This window comes from Eublepharis macularius, chromosome 17 (assembly GCF_028583425.1).
Source record: "Eublepharis macularius isolate TG4126 chromosome 17, MPM_Emac_v1.0, whole genome shotgun sequence".
Lineage (NCBI taxonomy): Eukaryota > Metazoa > Chordata > Lepidosauria > Squamata > Eublepharidae > Eublepharis > Eublepharis macularius.
The window spans coordinates 44,137,199-44,149,498 of NC_072806.1; the positions used below are offsets into that span (position 1 = coordinate 44,137,199).

General features: G+C 41.1%; 1 protein-coding gene across 1 annotated transcript in view; it reads left to right on the top strand.

Annotated features, from left to right (window-relative positions):
* CCDC6 (coiled-coil domain containing 6) overlaps nt 1–12,300 on the top strand; it is a 109,398-nt gene that overhangs the window by 43,797 nt on the left and 53,301 nt on the right. The gene's annotated exons all lie outside the window — the stretch shown is intronic.

The window sequence follows — 12,300 nt, forward strand, 5'->3', positions numbered from 1 at the left end:
CGTGTGTGAGAATGTCAGTGAATTGGCAGATTTGTAAATGCCGCAGGAAGGCTGGCTTTTATAGGTGAAACCGAAATCTTAACTGCATGGCATGGAAATACGTAATAGCTTTAACTCCAGATTTGGATGCAGTAGTTGAGAGGAAGAGGCATCAATTATCAAAGTGTTAAAGGAAATGCTGTAGGAGTATTAATGTTTTAAGCACATGTGTATTTTGAGTAAAAAATAATATCATTAATTAGGTTTGCCTGTGCAATTTATAAAGTTTGTATCTCCAGCACCTGGCGTTGCATTGTAAGGTACGCCTGGCCCGGGCCGACAACGTGACATTTATGTGAGATCCAGCCTTCGTAACAGATGAGTTTGACAGCCCTGCCCTAATGCATATTCCGCTTACAAAGTAGCTCCAGAAAAATGAAGCCTCCAAGAAAGCCCAAGTTGGATAATCCAATTGAGTAATTTGTACATGTCAACAAATATGCCTGATGATAAGCTCTAAGGTCTGGAAAACCAAATCCTGCTTTATTAATTGAAAGCTGCATCCTCTTTAAAGAAATCTGAAGTGGTAATGGACCCCACATAAATTTCCAAAACACAGTATTAATTTTATGAATATATCTACAACATATATGAAAAGGGATTATGCATACAACACATGTAATTTGAAGTGCAATGTTCATTTTGAATGTATTTATTTGACCGCATAATGACAAATTTAGAGCTGCCCATCTATCCAAATCCAAGGATGTATATAAAATCAACTTACTAAAATTCAACAAAATCATGTAGTTGATATTCCTTGGGATCAATATTCTAAGATAAGTAATAGCATCTGGGCACCATTGAACTGTCCTTTGCTCATCACGCTCCATGATACCGTGTCTCCCAATGGCATCAATTCTGATTTTGTCCAGTTAATTGATTAACCAAACAAATCATCAAAATTATTACTGAAATGCATTAGTTCAGGAATGGAAGACTCAGTTTCTGAAATAAATAACAAAAGATCATCTGCATATGAAATAATATTAAATTCTAAAGAGTTATATATAAAGCCATGTATATTATTCCTTTAATAGCACAAGCCAGGGGTTCCCAATACAAATCAAAAACAAGAGGAGAAAGAGGATAAACTTGCCTAAGTGCCCTTTTCACAAGGAAATGTTGCAGGAAAAATACTGTTGGTCGGTATCCTTGATCTGGGGGATAAATAAAGAATTCTAGTCCATTTGAAAAATCCATGAGGGAAGCCAAATTTAGTCAATGTAACAAAAATAAATTTCCAATATATTTTGTCAAAAGGCTTTTCAGTGTCAAGTGGAAGAAGAGCAGCTTGATCAGATCTCTCTCTCTTTAAGTCAGTCACATCCGTGACCAGCCGAAGATTATCAGAACCCTGCCTGTGTTTTATAAATCCTACCTGGTCTATGTGCACCAAAGTCCTAGTAACCTTTTAAAGTCTCTTAGCAAGAATGGCGGTTAATATCTTAGTGTCCATATTCATCCAAAAATCTCATTATTCAATTGTTACAATTTAATATTTACAATTTAAATTTTCAATTTAATTAAATAATCTGAAAAGGTTTTATACTATTCCGTAGGGAACCTGGAGATTTGCCGGTGCTCATATTCATTATTTCATCCTTAATTTCATTCATTTGCAGAGGTTCAGCAAGAAGCTGTTGCTGAACAATATCTAAACATGAAAGATCAAGCGGAGAGAAAAATGCTTCCAATTCTTAATGTTTCCTTGCCCTTACTATACAATTTAGAATAAAACTTGAAACTGTAAATTTGTTTCAGTAGAAGTGCATTACATTCTTCTCATCCTTAAGGAAAGGAATATAGTTCTTACTCTTTTGCTACCTTAAACGATGAGCTCATTTGCCTGTTCGCTCTTCCATTTTCCAACATGACTGGTGCAAGCATGTCAAATCACGCTCTGCTTTCACTGACAATATGTCATTCATATTTAACCTTTTGTAACTCTCAAAAGAGATCTGGATTGGAAGGTGTAGCAAACTGAGTTAACAAATATTTCAGCTTATTTTTCACGATTGCTTCTTCCCTTCCTCTAAGCTTCTTCTTGTGAGAATTGGATGCAATAATCCTCCTGATGAAAGCTTTATGAGTTTCATATTCAGTAGCACGAGTACTAGCGGTTGCTTGGTTAATATTAAAATATGGTTGTTGTGGGTTTTCCGGGCTGTATTGCCGTGGTCTTGGCATTGTAGTTCCTGACGTTTCGCCAGCAGCTGCGGCTGGCATCTTCAGAGGTGTAGCACCAAAAGACAGAGATCTCTCAGTGTCACAGTGTGGAAAAGATGTTGGCAGGTCATTTGTATCTATTCAGGAGGGGTGGGGTTGAGCTGAGTCATCCTGTAAGAGTTTCCCAGGGTGTGGAATGCTAATGGCGGGAGGCTTCACTGTATCCTGAGGAGGTTCTTTTGCATATGGATTGGTGCTTGATGTGCTAATCTTCTCTGCAGGGCTCTTGTCGAGTATAGAGTGTTTTGTTAGCCTGGTGTTTTTCAGAACTGGAAACCATGCTCTGTTCATTCTTAAGGTTTCTTCTTTCCTGTTGAAGTTTTGTTTATGCTTGTGAATTTCAATGGCTTCCCTGTGCAGTCTGACAAAGTAGTTGGAAGTGTTGTCCAGTATTTTGGTGTCCTGGAATAAGATACTGTGCCCTGTTTGAGTTGGGCTATGTTCAGCCACTGCTGATTTTTTAGGTTGTCCAAGTCTGTAGTGTCTTTCATGTTCTTTTATTCTTGTCTGGATGCTACGCTTTGTGGTCCCGATGTAAACTTGTCCACAGCTGCAGGGTATACGGTATACTCCTGCAGAGGTGAGGGGGTCTCTACTGTCTTTTGCTGATCGTAGCATCTGTTGTATTTTTCGGGTGGGTCTGAATACTGCTTGAAGGTTATGCTTTTTCATAAGCTTTCCCATCTGATCAGTAATTCCTTTGATATATGGCAAAAACACTTTTCCTGTAGGAGACTGTTTTTCCTTGGTTGTTTGATTCATCCTGGGTTTGATTGCTCTTCGGATTTCATTTCTGGAGTAGCCATTTGCCTGAAGTGCATGGTTTAGATGATTAATTTCCTCATTGAGAAAGGGCGGCTCACATATCCGTCTTGCACGATCCACTAATGTTTTCATTATGCCTCTTTTCTGTCGGGGGTGGTGATTGGAGTTTTTGTGTAAGTACCGATCAGTGTGAGTTGGTTTCCTGTAGACCTTGTGACCTAACTGAAAGTTTGCTTTGCGGATGACCAAGGTATCCAGGAATGGGAGTTTTCCCTCGATTTCTTTCTCCATTGTGAATTGTATGTTCAGGTGGATGTTGTTGAGATGATTCAAAAACTCAAACAGGGCACAGTATCTTATTCCAGGACACCAAAATACTGGACAACACTTCCAACTACTTTGTCAGACTGCACAGGGAAGCCATTGAAATTCACAAGCATAAGCAAAACTTCAACAGGAAAGAAGAAACCTTAAGAATGAACAGAGCACGGTTTCCAGTTCTGAAAAACACCAGGCTAACAAAACACTCTATACTCGACAATAGCCCTGCAGAGAAGATTAGCACATCAAGCACCAATCCATATGCAAAAGAACCTCCTCAGGATACAGTGAAGCCTCCCGCCATTAGCATTCCACACCCTGGGAAACTCTTAGAGGATGACTCAGCTCAACCCCACCCCTCCTGAATAGATACAAATGACCTGCCAACATCTTTTCCACACTGTGACACTGAGAGATCTCTGTCTTTTGGTGCTACACCTCTGAAGATGCCAGCCATAGCTGCTGGCGAAACGTCAGGAACTACAATGCCAAGACCACGGCAATACAACCCAGAAAACCCACAACAACCATCGTTCTCCAGCCGTGAAAGCCTTCGACAATACAATATTAAAATACTCTGAAAGCTCAGTTATCATCTTTGGTTTACAAATTTTATCGAGAAGAGAAACATTAAGATGGCATAGACTGGCTAATCTAACTCAGTCTGGAAACTAGAGGACTAATGAAATGGGGACATAATCAGAAATAAGAATTACATATATATCACAGGCTTTGTTTTGAGGCATTAACACAACAAATGAGGAAATAATCTAGTCAAAAACAATTACAATGCATGTCCTTTGGGTGTAACGTACTCCAAGGATCAATCAAACCTAGTTCAGCCATATATACTTTAAACACAGATCTCACCAATGAATATTCTTTACATGGGGGTGTATTTCAATCTATGGCTGCATGTAGTATTTCATTAAAATCTCCCCCCTCCCTTACAAACAATCATATTTAATATTTACCAAGTTACTGAAACATAAACATATCTGGAGAATCCACATTTGGGCCATATACATTAATCATAATAGAATCAAAACTTTTGACTAGCAAAATAATAGTGACCATTTGGGTCACTCTGGATGAGGAACACTGAGGGAAGAGGAAATGAGGCCCAAGGCAAAAGGTGGAGAAGACGGTGCTTGAGCAGGACGGTGCTAAGAGGAGGTGAGGATCCTGGTGGAGCTCAGGGCAGGGAGGGGCTTTATGCTATCAAGATGGGGGAGGGAGTTCCTAGGAAGGCCTGGCGAGGTATAGGGGCAGCCCAAGGATGCGCAGTGGCTTGAGGAAGCAGTGACTGGTGGGCCCAGGCACTATTGGTGGAAAGGAGAGGGGTCATTGGGGAACACTGACTGCAGGCTGATGGGCCGTAAATTAGACATCATGTCATTAAATAATCAAGTCTCCAGTTTGGGATAGTGGTTAAGAATGCCGGGACTCTGATCAGGAGAACCGGGTTTGAGTCCCCACTCCTCTGCTTGAAGCCAGCTTCCAGAAGTGTGCATGTATGTTATGTGCCATCATGTTGCTTCCAAGGTACAGCCGCAACCCTATGAATTAATGACCTCCGAAATGTCTTGTCATTCACAGTGTGGCTCAAATCTTGCAAACTGGAGCCCGTGGCTTCCTTTCTATGTCCATCCATGTCACGTTGGGTCTTCCCTTTTTCTTTTTTATTTTTTTTTATTTATTCACATACAATATAATAAATACAAAAGTAAGCACATACAATAAAAAATTAAAAATTTCTTAAATAATATAATAACCAGATTTTCCCCTTATATTGTCAAAAATTGTTCCCAGCTTGAAGATACAACTTCTTGGTCATTTAAATAGCATACCACAGGTGCCCATGTGTCTTCATACCCTTGAGGGGAGAAATTTATTTCAGTCTCAAAAAAAGAATTATTATTGCCCATAACACAGGTGTGCCAAAGTTTCTCTTGCTGCAGCAAGATGGAGGGAGGGGGCCAAGGTGATTTCCACCTAGCAGCTATACCAAGTCTGGCAGTAGCTACCAATACGGAGATCAACGTATCTTCCCTTTTCCGACTGCCTTCAACTTTTTCTACCATCATTGGCTTTTCCAGGGAGTCCTGTCTTCTTGTGATGTGACCAAAGTACAATAGCCTCAATTTCATCCTTTTAACTTCTGGGGAGAATTCAGGCGTGATTTGATTTAGAGTCTTTATTTGTCTTTTGGTCCATCCATAGTACCCATAAACCGTTCCTCCAGCACTACATTCCAACGGAATCAACTTTTTTCGTTATCCCACTTCCCCAGCCATACATATTAGTGGATAATGTGAATTATTTTGATCTTGGTCCCTAGCAACACATCTTTATTCTTAAGGATCTTTTCTAGCTCCTTCATGGTTGCCCTTCCAAGTCTCCATCCCCTTCTGTTTTCTTGGTTGCAGTCTCCCTTTTGGTTCATGACGGAATAGAATAGAAAATCTTTTACAATTTCAGTTTCTTTGTTGTTGAACTGAAAATTAAAATTATGTGATTCCTCAGCAGTCATTACTTTTGTCTTCTTAATGCTCAGCTGTAATCCTGCTTTGCCACTTTCTCTCTTAACCTTCATCACAAGTCATTTCAAGTCTTTGCTATTTTCTGCCAGTGTGGTGTCATCCACATTTCTCAAATTGTTAATGTTCCTTTTAACAATTTTCACTATGATATTTTCTTTATGATATGTTCTGCATACAGGTTGAACAGCTAGGGAGATAATATACATCCTTGCCTCGACATCTCTGCCAATTGGAAACCATTCTGTTTCTCCATATTCTGTCCTAACAGTCGCCTCTTGTCTAGAGTACAGGTTGCTCATCTACACAATCAGATGTTGTGGCACACCTTTTTTTTTATGCCATCTATAGCTGTTCATTATCCACACAATTCAGGTGATTTGTTTCTCCCAGTTGTTCTAAGTGCAGCTTTCACTTCACATTCTAAAATTGCAGGTTCTTCATTGAACGATGCTTCTTTGAAAGAATCTGTTATCCTTTTTTCTCTTCTCTATACTTCTTCCGCTTACTGTTTCCATTTTTTCTTTATTTTGTCCTCATTGGATGCTTTATTTCCATGCTGATTTTTCAGCATCCCTATCTGTGGTTTAAATTTTCTTTCACTTTCTTGTACCTGGTGGAACAGATTTCTTGTTCTGCCTTTTTTGTTGTTTTTGTCCACGTTTTTGTCCATGTATGTAGTTTATTTGGTTGCCCAAAACATGTGTTTGCAATGAGCAAATAGTTGGCTTCACAAAACTATGAGTTGCTCCCCTGCTTCATTTCATTATCCTAGTCCAAATTTTCTGACAATGTTTGATTCTGTTTGGTCTCTTACTTTTGCATTTCAGTCACCGATGATTATCAGTAGAGGTGGGCATGGACCGAGAAAAGCACACGGACCACTGGCCCATGGTCTGTTGATTTTCACAGACTACCAACTTTTCATGGACCCAGCCCTGTTCACGGACCGGTTCGTCAGTCCATGGTCCATCATTTCTGGCAGCCCTGGCTCCACCCCCTTCACACCCAGAGAGCCCAGACTCACAGAGAATCTTCAACAGCCTCTCCTCCAGCCACCCTCCAAGTATGGTCAAGATTGCATTTCGGATGTCTGAGTTACAGACCCCCAAATGGCTGCCTCCACGAAACTTCAAGTAGATACTGGAGTAGCAAATGCCAATTGACTTGCATTGGCTAGCAGCAACAAAAAGTTGCAACGACGCAAAAGCAAATAGAAAAGGATGGGAGAAGAGCCCCCTCACCACACAGACGTCATCCCAGTCATGGCCTAGGGAATTAATTCTTGCTCCTTGCTGACATAGAGAAAAATGGGAGCTCTCTGGTTGGCAGGCAGAGCTGCCTATCAAGGTTTTGAGGGCTAAGATTGGTGTTGCTATGGCAGCAAAACATCCACTCCTCTGTTACCTAGGGGTGGACGTTCTTAACCAGTTTGGTGTAGTGGTTAAGAGCATGGGACTCTCATCTGGAGAACCAGGTTTGATTCCCCACTCCTCCACTTGAAGCCAGCTGGGTGATGTTGGGCTAGTCACAGCTCTCTGGAGCTCTCTCAGCCCCACCCACCTCACAGAGTTTTTGTTGTGGGGATAATAATTACATACTTTGTAAGCCGCTCTGAGTGGGCATTAAGTTGTCCTGAAGGGCGGAATATAAATTGAATGTTGTTTTTGTTAATTCTTCCTACTTGCTCACATAGAGCAGAATAGGAGCTCTCTGGTTGGCAGGCAGAGCTGCCTATCAAGGTTTTGATGCTAAGATTGGTGTTGCCATGGCTACAGAACATCCATCCCTCCATTTGCCTAGGGAATTCATTCTTGCTCCTTGCTCCATAGAACAGAATGGGAGCTCTCTGGTTGGCAGGCAGAGCAGCCTTTCAAGGTTTCGAGGACTAAGATTGGCTGCAGAATGTCCACCCCTTCCTTGAAGAATGAGAGCTCTCTGGTTGGCAGGCAGAGCTGTTTATCAAGGTTTTGAGGGCTAAGATTGGTGTTGCCATGGCTGCAGAACGTCCACCCCTCCATTGCCTAGGGAATTAATTCTTCCTCCTTGCTCGCATAGAGCAGAATAGGAGCTCTCTGCTTGGCAGGCAGAGCTGCCTATTAAGTTTTTAAGGGTTTGAAAAGGTCTGCAGACATCTTCTCCATTGCCTAGGGAATTGATAGATCGGCGCCAGGATGTCTGGACTCACGGACCAATGGACTGGTCCAAACGGACCAACATTTGTGAAAAAGGTGAGTCCCACGAACTGTGTGTTCACAAACTATGAACCAGGCCAGACCGTTCCAAATTTTGGTCTGTTTTCCAGACTGTGCCCGCCTCTAATGATCAGTCCCTTATTTAAAGTGTATGATCAGTTTCTTCCTGACACTTGCATATAAACTTTCAATTTCTTCCTCTTCAACTTCTGTAGTTGGATGTAGACTTGAATGATGGTTATGCTGATAGGCCTTCCATGAAGTCTGATTGATATTATTCAGTCAGGCTTTGCATTGTAACTCCTAATTGCTTGTAGTTTGTCTCAACTCAGCTACAAAAGCAACACCGTTTCTTCCAAGTTTTTCATTTCCACAGTAAAATGCTTTGTGATTTTTTGGTTGAAAATATCCTAATCCAATCTATTTTAGTTCACTCCCACACAGGATTTCAATATTTAAATGTTTCATTTTACGATTTTGATTTATACTTCTCACATTCCATGTTCTTATTATATGTGTCACACAGCTTTGGACTTTCCTTTTGCATCTATTCAGAATAGCAACTGGACATTCTTTTAGCTTTAATCCAGTTCCATCATTAATAATAGCTCTATTCGTACTTGTCTGCTCTTTCCCAGTAGCCAATTGAATGCCTTCTTAGGGGTCCTGGCTTTCAGCACAGTATCTCCCTTCATTTTGGGTTACCTCATCATAGGGTTTTTGAGGTAAGAGTTGATCAGAAGTGGTTTATCATTGCCTCCATCTGCGTAGTAGTAGTAGTAGTAGTAGTAGTAGTAGTAGTAGTAACAACAACAACAACAACAACAACAACTGCGCTTATATACCACTCTTCTAGACAGATTAGTGCCTCACCCAGAGTGGTGAACAAAGTGTTATTATTATCCCCACAGTGTAGCTGAGGGGCTGGGCTGAGAGGAGTGGCTTACCCAGCGCCGCCTACTAAGCTTGTGGTAGTAGTGAGATTCAAAACAGTAGATTGCTGATTCGCAGCTGAACCACGTTTCAGACAACTCCGCTTCTCTGAAAGATCCTCTACCAGTGTCATCTTCCACTACTTCTCTTACTCAGCAGTTATCCTTCGAGGATTCCTCCTCCCCCATCACCATTGCAATGGTCAGTTTTCTTCTGTTGATGTGACCATTGATTCCTGAAGACAATGGATACACCTTAGCGTTGCGCCTCAGCATTTACCATTCTATTTTTGTGGATTCTAAACTCTTGACAGTATTGCTCTCCGCTTCACAGACACACTAACATCCCTTCATCATGTTAAGATGTGATGGACAGGAATAATTTCAGCTCCTCCTCTCCTGGGAAAACAGTCAATGAGAGCTGGCAGAATGCTGGGCTGGTGATGGTTGAAAGTCCATTGGAAAGGCAGTTATTGGGGAGAAAGCTTTGAGGCTGCTAAGGAAAGACAGCAGAGATATAGCTGGCTGTTTACACTTTTTTTAATACGTTATAGTATTCTCCATTTAACCGGTTTATCTGTGGGTTTTAAAATCATTCACTGCAGTGTTCTATGTTGTAAAGTTTATTTTTAATTCAGTTTAACCCTGGCTAGCTTGAAGTTGTTGACTAAGGAGAAATAAGACACACACACAAAACTCAAAACACTCTGGTCGCAACCAGTACGTCAAATTTAATTAAATGGTGCCTGCGAATGTATGGGAAGTAAACACTAAGTTCCCTGTAGAAAAGAACAAGAGTCTAGCAGCACCTATAAGCTGAAGAAGTGAGCTGTGGCTCATGAAAGCTCCTACCTTACGACAAATTTTGTTAGTCTTACAGGTGCCACTGGACTCTTGATCTTTTCTGCTGTTACTAAAAAATTTTTTTTTTAAAAAAATTGTATATGGCCAAAGGCTGTCACAATACAAAGTTAAAAACAGTAAAAATAGAAATCTATCTTACAAGCATAAAATACAGTTATTAAGATAATAAAAATAGAATACAATTAAAATGGGACCTTAGTAAATACCAGACAGTTATGGGAAAATTAGGTTTCTGAGGAAACAATCTTGGCCCTAATCTTTTTTGCAGCTAAGGCAAACAGGGATACTCTGCTAGTGACAAAAGAATCAGTATCAGATAACAAAAAAACTAATTTGTCAATATCAGAGGTAAAGTTACGCCCCACTAATAAGTTGGCAAGAAATTTAGCTCTAACCTCTGCATACATGGGACAAAATAAGGTGTAACGTAGAAGATCCTCAGGAACTGAGGCACCGCATATGCAGAGACGGAGAGCCATTGAGATTTGATGGTATCTGTCGGCATTGAAAGTGCAGGGAGGTAAATGATTTTCTGAGATTTTGGGATGTGATATTCACTAAACAACGAGATCTAACATGATCTCTTTTGATCAGTTTAAACCAGGGGGAAGATCTGGACTGGGAAATAGTAAGACTGTCCAAAAGAGCATCACATCTGTAGACCCAATTTCGTAAGTTGGGGCCATTATTTAAGACCCCCAACAAATCATCTGGAATGGTATAATGAACAAGAATATTATTGTAGCAAGCTGCCCAGGGTGAGTCACTGTGTGTCATCAGCTGAAAGCATTGCTTGCTGAAAGTGTTGGTAATAACAGTATTACCCTTGCTCCAGAATTTAAGTATGGCCAAATGAACCCTAGCTCTAACAGAAGGCAGACCAAGTTCTGCCCTCATCAGGGCTGCAGGGGTCCCCCCGGGTAGTGCAAGCAATCGCCTAATGAAAAGATTTTGAATTGATTCCAGACGGGTTATGATATGTTCTTTCCAACCCCAGACATCTGCTGCTACTAACACAGCCACCCATCTTGAACTATTCCATTTCCGCAAGAGCCCTGAGCAGTAGCTGGGTGAGAAGAAGTAGACATAGGGAGGGAACTGGCTGCCCATCTGGTGGAGCCTCTGGAGAGAGGAGACCCCGTGTGCGTTGGCTCTCGGCCTGAAAATTAGCGGTCAGGCAGGCGGCATATGGCTGCCCTTAACTGTCTGGAAAGCTCCGAAGCTGTATAGGGAGGTTTATAGTGGGTAGCCATGTGTGAGGGGGTCAAGAGGGGGACTTCCAGAGTAGCAAAAAAATTCTGTTTACGTGCATTTCTGATCAGTGGCACTGTGTTCCATATGTATGGATCTAAAAAGAATTCAGTAGTGTCACTGATGGGATAGGGAGTTGTTTCTTTTACTCAGAGTTAGGTGAAGTATGAATTCTGAAAAAGAAAAATACATTTTATACAACTACAGCTAAATTTTTATCAGCAAGGTCAGACATGTTCTACAAAATCATGTCTACCCCTCTTACATTGCTGGATATTAAAATAATATGTTGCATCCACGGTATTAGAAATATACAGGGAAGCTAAAAAGTAACAGATCACGCTGCCAATGAAACGGAAGCCTCCCTCCTGTGTAGATATAAGAAGCAGTGGCCTCTAGAGGGCAGTGGTCACTTAGCCTAGATTCAGCTGCATGCATGGGAGCTTAAAACGCTAGGCAGCTCGCTTCTGGTTTTTAGGGAAAGGTTTTACAGCCATCTTTATGGTCCACATACCCCGATGGATCTTGATAGTAAAGGTTTAGTGGAGCCGCTTATGTGTTTTCCCCTTGTTTTATGTTTGAGGTTAATATAATTGTAGAGTTTTAAATTGATTGGTTGTTTTTTTAGAGCTGTTAAACAGGTTGGAGAGCCAGCTGGTGTTTAAAAATGTGGTTCAAAAGCAGAGCATGCTCCTGCTTTTTCACTCGAGAACACATTCTATAAATTATACACAGCATGTACATTGATTGGAATTAGATTCGAATGCAGCTCTTATAGGCACCATCGTTGGCTAAAAATATTTTTACTTTTAAAGGAACCTCTCTCTATATATTCAGTTTCCTGAGTTTCAATTAGAAGACCTTCTGGATTCTCACTTGAGGAGAGGGAGACATCCTCAGTTCTTTGCAAGTGCAGGACCCTGGAGAAATGCCCGTTGCCTTTGGGTCTGTTTTCACTGTCGCTTAGGTCGTCTTCCTTTCCTCAGGTGCCTTTATTGTGAGTTTTCTTCTGTTTCCTTTGTTTTTTTAAAAAAAATCTCCTGGTTCTTTGTCACATCTCTGCCGGCCTGACTGACGGCTGCCAGAAACCCTGTGGCCATGTCACTCAGTTGCCTGACCTGGACATGGCCACAGCACTGGAAGGCAATTCAGGGGCTGAGATGC